The 20741-nt window shown below is 41.9% G+C and overlaps 1 protein-coding gene across 1 annotated transcript in view; it reads left to right on the top strand.

Moving 5' to 3' along the window:
* Positions 1-608: 608 nt before the first annotated feature.
* LOC111959360 (vang-like protein 1) overlaps positions 609-20741 on the top strand; it is a 64645-nt gene continuing 44512 nt past the window's right edge. Inside the window, 1 exon segment of the mRNA XM_070437577.1 lies at positions 609-758. The gene's annotated coding sequence lies outside the window, so the exon portion shown is untranslated.

Below are 20741 nucleotides of genomic sequence, written 5' to 3'. Positions count from 1 at the left end.
AGCTAGCGACTGGAACGAGCTGCAACAAACACTCAAACTGGACAGTTTTATCTTTATCTCTTCATTCAAAGACTCAATCATGGACACTGTTACTGACAGTTGTGGCTGCTTTGCGTGATGTATTGTTGTCTCTAACTTCCTGACCTTTGTGCTGTTGTCTGTGCCCAATAATGTTTGTACCATGTTTTGTGCTGCTACCATGTTGTTGTTATATGCTGCTGCCTTGCTATGTTGTTGTCTTAGGTCTCTTTATGTAGTGTTGTCTCTATATATATTTTTTTATTTATTTTTAATCCCAGCCCCGCAGGAGGTCTTTTGCCTTTTGGTAGGCCATCATTGTAAATAAAAATGTGTTCTTAACTGACTTGCCTAGTTAAATAAAGGTTAAATAAATACAAATTAAATTAACTGAAACACTAGCAGTAGTTCAAACTTCTCAGTTTGGATAATGGAACAATTCGGAGTACAACACATTTCTCATACCTTGATTGAGGTACGTTTCCCGAGCAGTTACTCACTCCAGCTCTGCCTTGATCTAAACAGGAAGCCTGTTGGACCTTAGTGCAGCTGAATGGAAGCCCTTTGGACCCTAGTGTAGCTGTAAGCAAGCGGGTCGGATCTGCTAGCTATCTGCTGGAGAAGCAGCAACACCGCCTCTGGATCAGTTGGATTTGCAGTCTAGGTGTGCCCAGCTGTAAGCATAGCAGGTTGTATTTCACGCCAAAACGCAAGTGAAGGAATGTCGCCAACAATAAAAGGTGAGTTATTAGCGATGCATATGCGCATTGTAGATGGCATGTAGCCAATTAATTTATGCTTTGCATCGGAATTCAGCGGTATTCGGTGGCTCAACAACGGGAGCTTGAAGCACGAAACCCGGATCAGAGGGAAGTTCAGTGCCGCTGCTGCGAGTTGAGTACACTTTACATTGACGCGGTTGATATTTCTCACTGCTATGATAAATGGTTGCTTTTCATGTAACATGCTACAATGTAACGCCGTACATTCATGCATGCAGTTATTTGTCACAATGTAGGCCTAACYGTGTAACCTTTGAAATTCGCCGACTCCTCGGTGACATGGGGGCTGGCATGTAATTTTTGAAACACTCGAAACCAGAGACGGTGCATGTGACTGTCTGAAACTGTAGCCTACCCGGTGTAACAGATATTCGGCTTTCTTGGGTCGTTAACMGTGGTCATTATATCTAAAGAGTCGTCTATTTTATTTGAACTCGTGGGTGGATCGATCGGATGCGGGTTCATTGAGTTAGATTTACCGTTCATCACTACTGACTATTGGTGGTGGTAGTACTATTGTACAGCTGGAAGAGCCTGCTATAGTCCCTTTTGAAGGAGGTCTATTTACACCAGGGTTCCCCAACTGGCGGCCCGTGGTTTTATTTAGCCCCYCAGTTGTCTGAGGAACAATTGTTGTTATATTTTTATTGTTGGACATAAAATACTAAAAACACCATGAAAGCAGCTCCAAGTGATTTACATTTGGGAAATCTGTATCAAATCAAGTATTCCCACGCATAATAGAGAGACATGTGATCGTATTCAAACGTAAGCAAGGTTGGAAAATGATTAGGTTTTAGTCAAATACCACACATGGTTGGGCTTCTTGCGGTCAATTTGCAATCTACAAATTATTTTATGTTCCGGCCCCCTGATGCTCAAGAAAAATCGTTCCAAGGGCTGAATCTAGTTGATGATCACGGTTTACACTGTTGTTGGCTAATGCTTATCCATCCTGTATAGCCATGCTGCATACTGAAGKGACCAGTGGAGGCTGCTGTTGAGAGATCGGTTCATAATAATGGCTGAAACGGAGTATTATGGCTGGAATGGAATGGTATCAAACACATGACCACGTGTTTGATACCGTTCCTTAAACGCCATTCAAGCCATTATTATGAACCTTCCTGCCCGCAGCAGCCTCCACTGGAAGGGACCTGCCCTTTCCTATCATTATTCTCACTGTGATAAACACGCAAGGTGTTTGTATCATTATTGAGTTTATTGAATAAGGTTGCTGGAGACCTTATCTTGCCCATATATTTTTCTAGACCCTTGTTGCCCACTGGCAATGCAGGAGAGTTTGTGGCTGCCTGTCACCTGCCATGCACTCATAATGGATGAGGTAGCCTACTACACTGTGTGTTCTTTTGGGAGGCATAACTGGGGCCGAGCTCCCTGCCAGCCAGAATCTCTATATCAGGCGGTGTCAGAGGAAGGCACGATTTGATTTGAAAATTGCCAAAGATTCCAGTCACCCAAGCCATAGACTGTTCTCTCTGCTACTGTCCGGCAAATGGTACCGGAGCATCCACTCTCAGACAACCAGGCTCCAAGACAGCTTCTACTCCCAAGCCATAATACTGCTAAATAGCCAGATTGCTAAATAGTCAATTAATGGTACCTAAACTATATGCACTGACCCTAAGAACACTCACTAGACTATATATACACACCATATGCACACTCACACACTACATTAACACTCCCACACAAAACCCATACAGACAACACACACACGCATACCGACACAACACAAACATACATTCATACACTTTACAAACACACACACACACACACACACACACACACACACACACACACACACACACACACACACACACACACACACACACACACACACACACACACACTCACCCATACACTTTTACACTCATCATTTGCTGCTCCTACTCTGTACTTTATTTTACTTTTATTATTATCTATCCTGATGCCTAGTCACTTTACCCTGCCTTCATGTACATATCTACCTCAAATACTTCATACCTCTGCACATTGATCTAATACTGGTACTCCCTGGATATAGCTACATTCTTGTGTATTTGAAATGTTTTAACTGTTACTATATATATATATATTTTTTTAAATTAAGCATGCGTTTCACGGTAAAGTCTACACCAGTTGGGGAAAGAGAAGGGAAGGGGGGTACCTAGTCATTTAACAAAAATGTGTCTTCTGCATTTAACCCAACCCCTCTGAATCAGATGGGTGCGTGGGGCTGCATTAATCGACGTCATCGTCACCCGGGGAGCAGTTGTTGTGGGGGTTAACTGCCGTACTCTACGGCAGAACGGCGTTGAGCAAAAGGCATGTCCTGAGCCTGTTACCTGTTAAGAAACATCCAGTCAGCCATTCAATCAGACAAGTGTTAGTTCTCAAGCCTCACAAGCCTTCCTTCTCTCATCCTGAGTCATGATGCACTGTACTTGGGTGACTATTTCATTTCTCATGAAGGGGTTTGGAACCACGGAGGTTGGATTGCGTACCAGAAAAGTGTGTCGGCTTGCTTCTCTCTCTTTACATTTGAGGTTCTGGGTGTTTTTGACCRTTATCAATTCTCTCTTCTCTTGTGTGTGTGTACAGTTGAAGTCAGAAGTTTACATACACTTAGGTTGGAGTCATTTAAAACTCGTTTTTCAACCACTCCACAAATKTATTGTTAACAAACTATAGTTTTGGCAAGTCGGTTAGGACATCTACTTTGTGCATGACACATGTCATTTTTCCAACCATTGTTTACAGACATATTATTTCACTTATAATGAACTGTATCACAATTCCACTGGGTCAGAAGTTTACATACATTAAGTTGAATATGCCTTTCAACAGCTTGGAAAATCCAGAAAATGATGTCATGGCTTTAGAAGCTTCTGATAGGCTAATTGACATCATTTGAGTCAATTGGAGGTGTACCTGTGGATGTATATCAAGGCCTACCTTCAAACTCAGTGCCTCTTTGCTTGACATCATGGGTAAATCAAAAGTAATCAGCCAAGAACTCAGGAAAAAAAATTGTAGACCTCCACAAGTCTGGTTTATCCTTCTGAGTAATTTCCAAACTCCTGAAGGTACCACGTTCATCTGTACAAACAGATAGCTACCCAAAACGTTTGACCCAAGTTAAACAATTTATGGGCAATGCTACCAAATACTAATTGAGTGTATGTAAACTTCTGAGAACCCACTGGGAATGTGATGAAAGAAATAAAAGCTGAAATAAATCATTGTCTCTACTATTATTCTGACATTTTACATTCTTAAAATGAAGTGGTGATCCTAACTGACCTAAGAGAGGAGAGGGGATTTTTCCTAGGATTAAATGTAAGGAATTGTGAAAAACTGAGTCTAAATGTATTTGGCTGAGGTGTATGTAAACTTCCGACTTCAACTGTATGTGTAGGACCTGTGTGTGTTTGTAGGCTATATGTCTTAGTCACAAATGTTCTTTCTCCCTCCCGCTTTCTGACCTTGGATGATATCTAAAGTGAATGCAGTTTTTTTGTTTGTTCTTGAACACACCGGTATGATGATTCATGAGTCATCATGTAGTATGGTATCTTAACCAGCTCAATGAAAAGACTTACTGGATTAACACTAGTACACGCGCACACACACACACACACACACACACACACACACACACACACACACACACATTCAGCAAAAAAAGAATTGTCCCTTTTTCAGGACCCTGTCGTTCAAAGATCATTTGTAAAAATCCAAATAACGTCACAGATCTTCATTGTAAAGGGTTTAAACACTGTTTCCCATGTTTGTTCAATGAACCATAAACAATTAATGAACATGCACCTATGGAACGGTCATTAAGACACTAACAGCTTACAGACGGTAGGCAATTAAGGTCACAGTTATGAAAACTTAGGACACTAAAAGAGGCCTTTCTACTGACTCTGAAAAACACAAACAGAAAATTCCCAGGGTCCCTGCTCATCTGCGTGAACGTGCCTTAGACATGCTGCAAGGACGCATGAGGACTGCAGATGTGGCCAGGGCAATACATTTTAATGTCCGTACTGTGAGACGCCTAAGACAGCACTACATGGAAACAGGACAGACAGCTGGTCGTCCTCGCAGTKGCAGACCACGTGTAACAACACCTGCACAGGATCGGTACATCCGAACATCACACCTGCGGGACAGGTACAGGATGACAACAACAACTGCCCGAGTTAAACCAGGAACGCACAATCCCTCCATCAGTGCTCAGACTGTCCGCAATAGGCTGRGAGAGGCTGGACTGAGGGCTTGTAGACCTGTTGTAAGGCAGGTCCTCACCAGACATCACCGGCAACAACGTCGCCTATGGGCACAAACCCACCGTCACTGGACCAGACAGGACTGGMAAAAAGTGCTCTTCCCWGACGAGTCRCGGTTTTGTCTCACCAGGTGTGATGATCGGATTCACATTTATCATCGAAGGAATGAGCGTTACACAGAGGACTGTACTCTGGAGCGGGATCGATTTGGATGTGGACAGTCCATCATGGTCTGGGGCGGTGTGTCACAGCATCATCGGACTGAGCTTGTTGTCGTTGCAGGCAATCTCAACACTGTGCGTTACAGGGAAGACATCCTCCTCCCTCATGTGGTACCCTTCCTGCAGGCTCATCCTGACATGACCCTCCAGCATGACAATGCCACCAGCTATACTGCTCGTTCTGTCCGTGATTTCCTGCAAGACAGGAATGTCAGTGTTCTGCCATGGCCAGCGATGAGCACGGATCTCAATCCCATTGAGCACGTCTGGGACCTGTTGGATTGGAGGGTGAGGGCTAGGGCCATTCCCCCCAGAAATATCTGGGAACTTGCAGGTGCCTTGGTGGAAGAGTGGGGTAACATCTCACAGCAAGAACTGGCAAATCTGGTGTAGTCCATGAGGAGGAAATGCACTGCAGTACTTAATGCAGCTGGTGGCCACACCAGATACTGACTGTAACTTTTGATTTTGACCCGCCCCCTTTGTTCAGGGACACATTATTCCATTTCTGTTAGTCACATGTCTGTGGAACCTGTTCAGTTTGTCTCAGTTGTTGAATCTTTTGTTCATACAAATGTTTACACATGTTAAGTTTGCTGAAAATAAACGCAGATGACAGTGAGAGGACGTTTTCTTTTTTTTGCTGAGTTTACATGCATTACATTTAACCATATGTATCCTGAGCTGTATATGTTTTAAGGTTATATTCTATGCTTCTGGCTTTATTTGACTCTCACTGTTAACCCACACTGTCAGACATGTCTGGCTTCATGGTGTGAACTCTTTCTCGGTCCCCACACTGCCCAAAGGCCCCCCCCTGTGTGTGTGTGTTTGTACACTGCAGTATTGTTAGTCAACAGCTGTTATAGGCTTATCTATAGTCCATGGCCAGATTGCTTTCTCTATAAATAGCCCTGCAAAGATTCTCTGTCACCATTTACTTAATTTCCAACAGACTTAAACCTCATCACGTGCTTGCATGTATGTGTATGTCTTCCTGTGTTCCTATATCTACCTTGGAGTTTGTGTGTTATTTGTTGTTTATTACAAAGTGTGTTTTTGTGTTTGTCTTCTTTCATCTACCTTGTTTGTTGTACATGTGAATACATTACATATGTTTGTGTTTAGGATGGGGTGGTGGGCATATGTTTGACTGCTATACAAACAAACACACGCTAAATGCCTGGCACTTTGCCACCATCAGGGCAGGGCATTCGGAGGGGGGGGGGCTAATAGTGGTGGGGGAGGGAGGGCACAGTGTGGATGCCATGGTAACCAGTGATCCATGCAGGCTAGGTTAATGTGTGCCACACAAGCTGATGCCATGCTGGCAGGCTGCATACAGCTGAATGTGTTGGCATCTCTGATCACACTCCTTTCTCCTCTACCCTGTCTATGGGCCAAATGACATACGAACCCATTTTTAAGTCCACACAGACACGCACACATATATCACATCATTCCCTGGCCTTGTAACTGATGACATAAGATGAGAGTGATCTGTAGGAAAAAGGTTAAAGAATGACCTAACTATGGCTGTTACGGTGACTGTAATACCGCCACTCCGGCGGTCACAAGTTGTGACGGCAGTCAAATTCCACATGACCGTTTAGTCACGGTAATTAGACTTCTCCAAGCTCTGATGCTGCTGATGGTCATTAGTAGCCTACCAAACTTGCTTAACTGCCTGGTACTCAGCACTCTTGTCACTCTGACATCAATGCAAATGTATTCMAAAATCGAATGAAAAATTGTATCCTGTGAGAAAGCCTCGATCACGTGACGGGCACTGGCTAATAAGAATTGAGCCATGTGAGTGAGAGGTGCTTCGGAGCACACAGCTGAGAGAGGGAATTATAATTATTATATTAGGAATAGGAATAGGAAGACCTGTTTCTTTGTTAACGGCTCAACACAGAGTAGTTGCATGTGTGCACTCCCTCAAATCTTTTGGAGAAAACATTCTATTTTATTCAGTTATGTTCAATAATTATTGTATTCTTCATACTAAAATATAATGCCACGGAATTCTAAGAAAATCTTGTCTGCTAAATGAACTAATGTAGCCCACAGCCATATGGTATAGCCAGATCAGGGCCTAACATAAGGACAAGGAGTATGCTATTCTGTTCTTCTGAAATAGACTATATTTTCTTTATATCATGTTTCTTTAGACCTGTCTAAAATACATAATGATGGAACATCTACATTTWAAAAAAGTCTAATAAATCCAAAAGTCTGCATCTGTGGCTTGTAGGCTATGTTTGGAAGCTAGGAGATGCTAAATGTGTTTATGATAATTAACGGTCAGTTACCGTGAGACTGTCAAGCAAATAACTGCCAATCACTGGCTGACAACATGTCATGACCGCCACAGTCCTAGACCTAACTGACCTTTTACACTGTATATGTCTCTCTCATGAGTGCCATTTTTTTCTTTGACTTCTCTTAAGGATCGGCACCTTTTTTTCAAATTTTGCCTAAAATGACATACCCAAATCTAACTGCTTGTAGCTCAGGCCCTGAAGCAAGGATATGCATATTCTAAGTACCATTTGAAAGGAAACACTTCGAAGCTTGTAGGAATGTAGGATAATAAAACACATTAGATCTGGTAAAAGATAATACAAAGAAAAAAAACACTGTTGTATTTTTTTTGTACCATCATCTTAGAAATGCAAGAGAAAGGCCATAMTGTATTATTCCAGCCTAGGTGCAATATAGATTTGGCCGCGAGAATCCAGCAGTGCATGTGCAAAGTTTTAGACTGATAAAATGAACCATTGCATTTCTGTTCAAAATGGCAGCGCGAAAAGGGAGCAGTCAATGCCAACCTCAAAAGCAATATGGATGAATGGCCACCTAAGTGGAATTGGTGACGTCGCAGTGAGAATGCCACCACCGCACATATCTCGTCTTCTATTTCTTTCTTTTTCTCAGCTCGAATCCCTGAGCCGACTAGGTGAATAATTTATAGATTTGCCNAGAATGCCACCACCGCACATATCTCGTCTTCTATTTCTTTCTTTTTCTCAGCTCGAATCCCTGAGCCGACTAGGTGAATAATTTATAGATTTGCCCTTGAGCAAGGCAGTTTACCCTAATATTGTTCCTGTAAGTCACTCTGGAAAAGTGCATCTGCTAGGCCCAAATGTGCCTAATTTGTTTATTAATAACTTTTCATGTTCAAAATTGTGCACTCTCCTCAAACAATAGCATGGTATTCTTTCACTGTAATAGCTACTGTAAATTGGACAGTGCAGTTAGATTAACAAGAATTTAAGCTTTCTGCCAATATCAGATATGTCTATGTCCTGGGAAATGTTCTTGTTACTTACAACCTCATGCTATTCGCATTAGCCTACGTTAGCTCAAACGTCCCGCAGAGGACCCACCAATCCTGAAGAAGTTTTAAAGACACACGCTATTACTCTTATTAGTATGGGTGAATGGATCTCTGAGGAAGCTATAAACATGCCTATACTCCTGACCTTGCTTCCCTGGCTCCCTGACCCTGAGTCTCAATGCAAATCCTAGATAAACAGCTTAATGAGTGTTTATATTACATTCATTTCACTTTCTGCTCTCATGAATATGTCTTCCCAGTCCACTGAACCATAACCACATACAGAAATTTAATTATAGCAAATACACAATACATACAAATGTATGTTGACACCCCTACAAATTAGTGGATTCGGCTATTTCAGCCACACCCGTTGCTGACAGGTGTAAAAAATCAAGCGCACAGCCATGCAATCTCCATAGGAAACATTGGCAGTAGAATGGCCTTTTTGGTTTGTTTAATTTATTTAATCTTTATTTAACTAGGCAAGTCAGTTAAGAACAAATTCTTATTTACAATGACGGCCTACCCCGGCCAAACCCTAACCAGGACTGCGCTGGGCCAATTGTGCGCCGCCCTATGGGACTCCCAATCACGGCCGGTTGTGATACAGCCTGGAATCGAACCAGGGTTTGTAGTGACGCCTCTAGCACTGAGATGCAGTGCCTTAGACCACTGTGCCACTCAGGAGCGCTGAAAGCCTTACTGAAGAGCTCAGTGACTTTCAACGTGGCACCATCATAGGATGCTACCTTTTCAACAAGTCAGTTCGTCAAATTTCTGCCCTGATAGAGCTGCCCTGGTCAACTGTAAGTGCTGTTACTGTGAAGTGGAAACGTCTAGGAGTAACAACGGCTCAGCCGTGAAGTGGTAGGCCACACAAACTCACAGAACTGGACCACCAAGTGCTTAAGCGCATAGCACGTACAAATCTTCTGTCCTTAGATGCAACACTCAGTACCGAGTTCCAAACTGCCTCTGAAATGGGTTTCCATGGCCGAGCAGCCGCACACAAACTTAAGATCATCATGCGCAATGCAAAGCGTCGGCTGGAGTGGTGTAAAGCTCTCCGCCATTGGACTCTGGAGCAGTGGAAGCGCGTTCTCTGGAGTGATGAATCACGTCCGTCGGACGAATCTAGGTTTGGCGGATGCCAGGAGAACGCTACCTGCCCCAATGCATAGTGCAAACTGTAAAGTTTGGTGGAGGAGGAATAATGGTCTGGGGCTGTTTTTCATGGTTTGGGCTAGGCCCCTTAGTTCCGGGGCAGCTCAATGACATTCTAGACGCCTCAAAGTTAGAAGCACAGAATCAACAGTTTGGGGAAGGCCCTTTCTTGTTTCAGCCTGACAATGCACCCATGCACAAAGAGGTCCATACAGAAATGGTTTGTCGAGATTGGTGTGGAAGAACTTGACTGGCCTGCATAAAGCCCTGACCTCAACCCCATCAAACACCTTTGGGATGAATTGGAACGCCGACTGTGAGCCAAGCCTAATCACCTAACATCAGTGCCCGACCTCACTAATGCTCTTGTCGCTGAATGGAAGCAAGTCCCCGCAGCAATGTTCCAACATCTAGTTATTTAAAAAATTAAAAAATTAAAAAAAACTGGGCAAATTGAATGGTATGATTCGCCATTGTAGTAGATGGTGTTTAGTTAAATCGCAGTGAATCAAAATAATCATTTGTGAATCGCAAACAGTAAAAGGGAAAAATGTATTATTTACTTCTGCTGCACAACTCATTTTGTAGGTACTTTAAGTTGATTTGGATTTAATTTATGGGACATTGCAACTCAATAGATGCTATTAATCAACCTGAAGTAAACACTTATATACATTATAAAGCCTATCGGCTCTAAAATCCTTGATGCATGCTGAAACAAGTCATTTTCAAAGTTTTTCCTCATAAACCTTCCCAATTAAATGTTGACTGCAAAGTAGGCCTACCTGGCAGAATGATATTATGATGATTTGTTTCACTTGGGGGCACATTTGTATTGCATGCTCTGCCATCACATGTGCAGTACAGAAACCTTACTGAAACACCGCTAGCCTAACACAAATGTACTGTGACTAAAACTTGGCTGGCACATGTTTTCAATGGTGATCTCCAACACCTGACACCAATACAGTAGGTTAGCGAGGTACCCTGACTGGGACTCAAATCCTGGTGACTGTAATTCCAAAACCATTATAATGTCATAATCCTCGCTATATGAGCCAGGATGAGGGTGGCAGATAGCCTAGCAGTTAARAGTGTTGGGCCAGTAACCTAAAGTCGCTGGTTCGAAACCCTGAGCCGACTAGGTGAAAAATCTATAGATTTGCCCTTGAGCAAGTTAACCCCAATATTGTTCCTGTAAATCGCTCTGGATAATTGCGTCTGCTAGATTACCAAAATGTAATGATACTATTCCTACCAAGTGTGTTAACCCTATTGGCACAATGCATAGTGTGTTTGCCTTTCACGCCAGTGACCCAGTTTCACTTCCTTGTCCTGCCATTATCTCACATTTCTTTTAGACTAACATTTAGTTTTCAACAGCGGAGATTTGTATAAACCATACTGTCTGCCTCTCCGACATTTGTCGGGAGCATTGTTTCAATATTCAAATTCRATCTAAAACTGTCCCTTAGTTATGAACGTGTAGGGTTCGGGAGTCCGGACTAGAGAGACAATGGCAGCGTATCTCAGGCAGTCGAAATCACGAATCAGCTGGCATCATTTTTATGGATATAACAAAGAAATGTCAATTGAAAAAAAGGTTGAACGAAACGAAGTGCAGCTAGTTTGCAGTCTTTCCAGCTTCAGTTTGAAGTTATTGTGTTCGCWGTGTTGTTGGCTAGCTCCTCTGAACAACAGTGTCTTATTAACTAGAGAGCACATTTTCTATGCCAGGCGAAAAATCGTGCCTCGTTAGCTCATTGTTATGGATGTATCCAAATAAATGTCACTAGATAACAACTTAAACAAATGCAGCTACTGTTGTTGTTCTATCTGCACCGTTTGACGTGACTGTAAGTTAGCCGTAGTTGGCTAGCTAGCAAGCAGGGGATAAGAACGTTGCCAGCCAGTATGGCAATGAAACATTTAGAACAAACGACTGGGTCGCGTCCATAAATACAGAACAAAAAGAGTGGATGACTGGGTCGCGTCTCTGGCAACCGAACCAATAGAACGAACGACCAGCCGGCTTTGGTTGCAACCCTAGATTTGTTTCGGGACAATATCTTGTGGAAGGATGAAATAGTATGAATAAATTAATCAAAATAACGATTTTAATGAAAACATGTCAATCGTTATTTGAATATGTTGGTAACCCGTTGTATAAAAGTGATAATGCCCTCGAAGTCGGTGTTTGGAGGATATGTAAGTCGCTCTGGATAAGAGCGTCTGCTAAATGACTTAAATGTAAATGTAATATACTGGCACGGTTTGCCTGCCTTCGACAAACAACACCCAGCTTCTCGGGCATTATCACTTAAGTAGAAAATGGCACATTATTTTCTATGTGGATACGATTCATGAATCAAATGTAATTTAACTTGCTGAATTGACAGAATAAAACATGGAATGTTGGTGTCACAACTTAATCACATTGTTTATCTTTAAAACAGGAGTATAGCTTACTTGGCTGGCATGAAAATGAACCACGGGAAACGCGTCCTCCATTCGCTATTTAAGTGCATAGATGATATGTATTTTTCCCATGATAATGGTCCATTCTAAATCAAAGCAAATTTCACACACATATATTATTTAGTATACAGTACCAGTCAAAAGTTTGGACACACCTACTCATTCCAGGGTTTTTCTTTATTTTTACGATTATCTACATTGTAGAATAATAGTGAAGACATCAAAACTATGAAATAACACATATGGAATCATGTAGTAACCAAAAAAGTGTTAAAGAAATTCTTCAAAGTTTGCCTTGATGACAGCTTTGCACACACGTGGCATTCCCTGAATGATCAACAACCACTTTGACAGAGCTTAAAGAATTTGGAAAAGAATAATGGGAAAATGTTGCATGATCCAGGTGTGGAATGCTCTTAGAGACTTGCCCAGAAAGACAGCTGTAATCGCTGCCAAAGGTGCTTCTACAAAGTATTGAGTCGGGTGTGAATACTTATGTAATAGATATCTGTATTTAATTTTCAACACATTTTCAAACATTTCTAAAAACATGTTTTGACTTTGTAATTATGGGGTATTGTGTGTAGATGAATTCTGTCTCTAACACAACAAAATGTCGATTAAGTCAAGGGGTATGAATACTTTCTGAAGGCACTGTAATTCCAGCATACAAACTGCACAACGGCCATTCGATGAATGGAAAGAGACATCTRTTACAAAACACCAAAAAGGTTAATGACATTCAGGAGATTGCCAAGCCTTTGATACYGAGTAGGGAGTGGATGTATTTTCTGTTTGTCGAGATTGACATAYTCTATTTGATTGTGATGTTGAAAACTCAAACCATGATGAAAGYGCTTGAAGTCGGTAATCGGTATGCAGTAATGCATTGCTTATTGGTTGTTTGTGGTGCATTGGCACAAAAACTGTTAGGGGAAAATAATGTCATATATTTTATATAATTATAAATATGACATCAAAATGTGATTCCCCTAGGTGATCATYGTCTGCAACTGGCTCTGATTGTGAGGTAATGAGACAGGCAGGGAGAGTGAGCTAGTCTGTTGTGGTCGGTGAACCCTCAACCTCCTGGCCTGTAGCCCTGTGTGGCATCGACTGTGCCACAAAACCATGCTGAAGTGGTCAAGTCAAGATCCACATTTATAAAGACAGGGTTGCTACAGTTATTGTTATTTGTGGTTGTTATCTTTTTTTTCTATGAGGGGGGAGGGTTTGCCTGATTCATGTAAAAATGTGTTTTATGTTGGGTAGTGGGGTGAATTTGTTTTATGACACCTCCAGTTAGACCAGTTCTCCCCCCGGCAGTAGTCACACACATTGTTATTTCAGTAGGCTGTATTCATGTTCAGTGTTTAATGTGTTGGTTTGTAACTGATAGTTTGTCTTGCCCATAGGCTGTGATTTTCCACATGACCTGGTTGGCTATGTCTCTATGTTTGCAACTCGGATGACTGCTCCGAGGGAGAGGGCTGCCGCACATACCGCTGCACACACACACGTGGGGACATCAGCACTCCAGGGGTTAAAGCCTCATATTTGTGGTGTGTGTGTGAGAGAGAGACAAAGGGGATGATGTGAGAATGATGAATATGAGAAGGTACTCTTAAGCCTATGATTCATTGCACTCAATGTGCCTTCCTCTGCTCTTTCTCTCTTTGCTTCGTGTGACGTTGTCAGAGAGACAATCTGGACGCAATCTATGTTGCTCCGTGTCACCCCCAAAAACTTGCCTGCAACCTAGTTGCATTTCATCGCACAAGATGGAATTCAACCCGATTTCAAGCAACTGACTGTATGCAATGTCCAATCAGTGAGTAGAAAAGACGGATTGGTTGTTTGGCAACAAAACTGACACGTGCACAACTAAAGATTGTAACTACAACTATATTTAGTCTACCGTATATATTTAATACATAAATCAAGTATATATTTTTGTTTTATTTTTTGTTTATTATTTATATTTCTTGGTACTTTTTACTCCTTTTTCTCCCCAATTTTGTGATATCCAATTGGTAGTTAGTCTTGTCCCATCGCTGCAACTCCCCTACGGACTCAGGAGAGGTGAAGGTCGAGAGCCATGCATCCTCCGAAACAGGACCCGGCCAAACCGCACTGCTTCTTGACCCTGCTCACTTAACCCGGAAGCTAGCCGCACCAATGTGTCGGAGGAAACTGGCAACCGAAGTCAGCTTGCAGGCGCCCGGCCCAACACAAGGAGTCGCTAGAGTGCGATGGGACAAGGAAATCGCGGCCGTCCAAACACTCCTCTAACCCGGACGACGCTGGGCTGATAGTGTGCCGCCTCATGGGTCTCCCGAGCACGGCCGGCTGTGACACAGCCTGAGATTGAACCCGGGTCTGTATTAGTGCCTTAGATAGCTGCGCCACTCGTGAGGCCATACATAAATAAAGGTGCACAATGAGTACTTGTCTCTCATATACGTAGTTACAGTTGTTGGTTAGCTAGTTATTCATTAAAATCACCATTTAACCAACACCCATATTTTTGTGACTACCTGGACCTACCATTTGGTTTTGAAGTATTGAAACTCAACCACATGATTTTAATGAAAAGTATTTTAGTAAAAAACATGAAAAGGTGACTGTAAGAAGCGCTCATCATTTCAAATAAACTACATGTTGTATTAAACAGCAAATAAACACTCTCTAAATAGGTCAGGGGCCAGAGATGGAACGGAAATGATTTATTTAGGCTATATTATTTGAATATTTCAAGGCTATAGCCTAAAAAGAAATACTGTAAATTGTGACACACTAGGCTGGCAGGAACATTAAGCGCTCAGCATTTAAACAGCATTTTGTTGTATTAAATCATTATGGTATAAGTTGCGCATATACATTTGACGTCGGAAGTTGACATACACCTGAGCCAAATACATTTAAACTCAGTTTTTCACAATTCCTGACATTTAATCCTAGTAAAAATTCCCTGTTTTAGGTCAGTTAGGATCACCACTTTATTTTAAGAATGTGAAATGTCAGAATAATAGTAGCGACAATGATTTATTTCATCACATTCCCAGTGGGTCAGAAGTTTACATACACTCAATTAATATTTGGTAGCATTGCCTTTAAATTGTTTTACTTGGGTCAAACGTTTCGGGTAGCCTTCCACAAGCTTCCCACAATAAGTTGGGTGRATTTTGGCCCATTCCTCCTGACAGCGCGGGTGTAACTGAGTCAGGTTTGTAGGCCTTCTTGCTCACACATGCTTTTTCAGTTCTGCCCACACATTTTCTATAGGATTGAGGTTAGGGCTTTGTGATTGCCACTCCAATACCTTGACTTTGTTGTTCTTAAGCCATTTTGCCACAAATTTGGAAGCATGCTTGGGGTCATTGTCCATTTGGAAGACCCATTTGTGACCAAGCTTTAACTTCCTGACTGATGTCTTGAGATGTTGCTTCAATATATCCACATAATTTTCCTACCTCATGATGCCATCTATTATGTGAAGTGCACCAGACCCTCCTACAGCAAAGCACCCCCACAACATGATGCTGCCACCCCTGTGCTTCACGGTTGGGATGGTGTTCTTCGGCTTGCAAGCATCCCCCTTTTTCCTCCAAACATAATGATGGTCATTATTGCCAAACAGTTCTATTTTTGTTTCATCAGACCAGAGGACATTTCTCAAAAAATACGATCTTTGTGCAGTTGCAAACCGTAGTCTGGCTTTTTTATGGGGGTTTTGGAGCAGTGGCTTCTTCCTTGCTGAGCGGCCTTTCAGGTTATGTCGATATAGGACTCGTTTTTACTGTGGATAAATATACTTTTGTACCTGTTTCCTCCAGCATCTTCACAAGGTCCTTTTGCTGTTGTTCTGGGATTGATTTGCACTTTTCGCACCAAAGTACGTTCATCTCTAGGAAACAGAACGCGTCTCCTTCCTGAGCGGTATGATGGCTGCGTCGTTCCATAGTGTTTATACTTGCGTACTATTGTTTGTACAGATGAACGTGGTACCTTCAGGCATTTGGAAATTGCTYCCAAGGATGAACCAGACTTGTGGAGGTCTACAATATATTTTCTGAGGTCTTGGCGGTTTTCTTTTGATTTTCCCATGATGTCAAGCAAAGAGGCACTGAGTTTGAAGGTAGGCCTTGAAATACATCCACAATTGTTGGGAAAATTACTTGTGTCATGCACAAAGTAGATGTCCTAACCGACTTGCCAAAACTATAGTTTGTTAACAAGAAATTTGTGGAGTGGTTGAACAATTTGTTTTAATGACTCCAACCTAAGTTAGTGTATGTAAACTTCTGACTTCAACTGTAGGCTGTGACTTACTTATAATTAAATAAAAATGCCTTATTAGACTCAGTCTACAGTGCCATTTTTAAATTCACTTTTAGAATTTGGCCAGATTCTGTGGCTTCAGACTCATGTGATGGTGCCTGGAGAGCAGGCCAGCAGCGGAAAATTCAGTACCCTCTCCGAGCTTGCAGCGCTTCTGGGGATGCTAAACATCCTCCGGGCCACTTTTGCCAGGCTGGGCGGGGATGCAGAGTTTTTTTTTTTTCTATAGGTAGGACTAAATAACCCTATCAAAACGGAAATCTCCTTGAAATAGGTCATATGTCAGGCCTATTGGGCCAAAATCAGTGATAGCCTRTTGTATAAAWAATARAACGAAAATTAACACAATTTAAGAGATCATATTTTCTGTTTATAAATACTTTGCTACAATGACACGCTTATTTAGCTACCCACCTTGCTCCTTTCTGTTAGCATGTGCACGTAGTACACCATCATGCTTTTGGGATGTCTTTTCAGATTCCACAATGATTCCTTAGTTGTGGACACTACATCACTGCACTCCTTCTCTTGCTCCTCTTCATCTTTGTAAGTCACCTTGATTTGGAGTGGACGAGAAGGCCGACGCTCCAGCCGTTGGGAAACTCGCTCCGCGCTCCAGTCAAATTGGGCACGCTCCACTCACATACTCTGGTTTCAACTGCAAATGTCCAACATGAATCGCTAGCTTGATTAGCTTGCTAGCTAGCTAAATTGTACAGCCAGCATTATGTCTGTTACAATTACCAAACGTTTGGATAAACAAACAATTTATGAAACCATGATGTGGTGTATGACAGGATTGAATGCTGCATGTTAATGTCAATTGCACATCATGATTATTGCAACCACAGGGAGCCTTATGCTTCCATTGTTACCAAGGCAACAGTAGACACTTCCATTCTGGGTGTTCTCTCTCCTTCACACCGGGGTTAGAATTTGATACTGGATTAAAGTTAGCCCCAGAGGGGGTGTTTATGTGTGCGTGTGAGTCGTCCCTCACCTTTTTGACTCATTCATGCATTTCCCAGAGAATTTCTGGTGTGCTTGTGTTTTTATTTAGAAAGTAGAAACCCTCATTATTTGTAGGTTACAGACATATACTGCAGATGCTTTCAGCTGCATTCACTGTATCATATATCTGGAGTCCTTACATTCCTCACTAGCCACATGATAAAAACATGGGGAACACTTCATTCTTCAATATGATTTATTGAGCTGGACAGTGGGCTTGGCATTGCATCTCATACAGTAGTCATGATATCATATTCACTGTGTTACTCAAGGAACCGAGAACAGATATCCACACATAGAGGAATCACCATAAACACTGTGGGTTTGCATGCTAATTTGCTGAGTGTGCTATTTGGGTGATAATGTGTACAATTGGTCAGGGAGATAATTTATAAGCATAGTGATATTTGCATAATTCTGAGACGAGTGGAGGTGATTGGCAGGGAGTTGTCGGGGCAGCTGCATGGGGACAGATAGTTCCAGTAGAGAAGAAGAGTCACACATGATGGGGTGTAAAGACTAAAGACCCCTGTCTGGAGCATGAATCACGCCMGAGCTGGGGGAAGGGGGTTGGAGGGTTATAGTAAGTGGCTGCTGCCTACAGTTTTGAGGAGTGAGAAAGAAGGGGCAAGACGTGCTCAGTGACTCACACTCAAACACATATGCATAGACAGTTACAGTATGTCTGCAGTATGCTGAGCCTGTTGACCGTTCTATATCCTGCCCGCAACCATGTTCTCATGCACTGTCTGTGTGTTTGTGATATGTACACTACCGTTCAAAAGCTTGGGGTCACTTAGAAATGTCCTTATTTTTGAATGAGTTGTACACAGCGTTGTACGAGATCTTCAGTTTCTTGGCAACTTCTCGCATGTAATAGCCTTCATTTCTCAGAACAAGAATAGATGGATGAGTTTCAGAAGAAAGTTCTTTGTTTCTGGCCATTTTGAGTCTGTAATCGAACTCACAAATGCTGATGCTCCAGATGCTTAACTAGTCTAAAGAAGGCCAGTTTTATTGCTTCTTTAATCAGAACAACARTTTTCAGCTGTGCTAACATAATTGCAAAAGGGTTTTCTAATGATCAATTCGTGTTTTAAAATGATAAACTTGGATTAACTAACACAACGTGCCATTGGAACAAAGGAGTGATGGTTGCTGATAATAGACCTCTGTATTAGAGGTCGACCGATTAATCTGAATGGCCTTTTTTTTTAAATATTATACCACCTTTATTAACTAGGCAAGTCAGTTAAGAAACACATTCTTATTTTCAAGACGGCCTAGGAACGGTGGGTAACTGCCTGTTCAGCGGCAGAACGACAGATTTTACCTTGTCAGCTCGGGATTCGTTTTGCAACATTCCGGTTACTAGTCCAACACTCAACCACCTGCCTTACATTGCACTCACGAGGAGCCTGGCAGGCTGACTACCTGTTATGCGAGGGCAGCAAGAAGCCAAGGTAAGTTGCTAGCTAGCATTAAACTTATAAAAAACAATCAATCTTCACATAATCACTAGTTAACTACACATGGTTGATGATATTACTTGTTTTATCTAGCGTGTCCTGCGTTCATATAATCGATGCGGTGCCTGTTAATTTCTCATCGAATCACAGCCTACTTCGCCAAACGGGTGATGATTTAGCACTGTCGTTGCACCAAACCTACCCATAAATATCAATGCCTTTCTTTAAAATCAATACACAAGTATTATTTTTAAACCTGCATATTTAGTTAATATTGCCTGCTAACATGAATTTCTATAATTAGGGAAATTGTGTCACTTCTCTTGCGTTCTGTGCAAGCCGTCAGGGTATTGCAGCTGTTTGGGCCGCCTGGCTCGTTGCGAACTGTGTGAAGTCCATTTATTCCTAACAAAGATCGTAATTAATTTGCCAGATTTGTACATAATTATGACATAAACATTGAAGGTTGTACAATGTAACAGCAATATTTAGACTTAGGGATGCCACCCGTTAGATAAAATACGGAATGGTTCCGTATTTCACTGAAAGAATAACGTTTTGTTTTCTAAATGATAGTTTCTGGATTCGACCATATTAATGACCAAAGGCTCGTATTTCTGTGTGTTATAATTGTCTATGAATGATATTTGATAGAGCAGTCTGACTGAGCGATGGTAGGCAGCAGCAGGCTCGTACGCATTCATTCAAACAGCACATTTGTGCGTTTTGCCAGCAGCTCTTCGCAATGCTCTCAAGCATTGAGCTGTTTATGACTTCAAGCCTATCAACTCCCGAGATTAGGCTGGGTAACCGTTGTGAAATGGCTAGTATAGTTAGCGGGGTGCGCGCTAATAGCATTTCAATCGGTGACGTCACTGCGCTCTGAGACTTGGAGTAGTTGTTCCCCTTGCTCTGCAAGGGCCGCGGCTTTTGTGGAGCGATGGTAAGGATGCTTCGAGGGTGGCTGTTGTCGATGTGTTCCTGGTTCAGCCCAGGTAGGGGCGAGGAGAGGACGAAGCTATACTGTTACACTGGCAATACTAAAGTGCCATATGTCTGTATGCCTATGTAGATATTCCATAAAAAATCTGCCGTTCCAGCTACAATAGTCATTTACACATTAACAATGTCTACACTGCATTTCTGATCAATTTGATATTTTAATGGACAAAAATTAGCTTTCTTTAAAAAACAAGTACATTTCGAAGTGACCCCAAACTTTTGAACGGTTGTGTCTGTGTAGAGGGAGGGAGTGGTGTGTGTAGTGTGTAAGACTCATCATAGAGGATCAATCCTGTCTAGTCTATGATGTGACACCTGGATGTACAGTGCATTCAAAGTATTCAGACCCCTTGAATTTTCAACATTTGTTACCGTACTCCATTATTCTAAAATTGATCAAATTTGGTTTTTTTCTTCAATCTACACACAATACCTCATAATGAAAAGCAAAAACATATTTCGATTTTTTTTTAAATGTATAAAAAAATAACAAAACTGAAATACTACCTTACAGTATTCAGACCCTTTACTCAGTACTTTGTTGAAGCAGCGATTACAGGCTTGAGTCTTCTTGGGTATGGCTCTACAAGCTTGGCATACCTGTATTT

This window comes from Salvelinus sp. IW2-2015, linkage group LG36 (genome assembly GCF_002910315.2).
Source record: "Salvelinus sp. IW2-2015 linkage group LG36, ASM291031v2, whole genome shotgun sequence".
In the NCBI taxonomy this organism is placed as follows: Eukaryota; Metazoa; Chordata; class Actinopteri; order Salmoniformes; family Salmonidae; genus Salvelinus; species Salvelinus sp. IW2-2015.
Note: the sequence above shows the minus strand (reverse complement) of the source record. Positions and strands in the feature narration are given on the sequence as shown.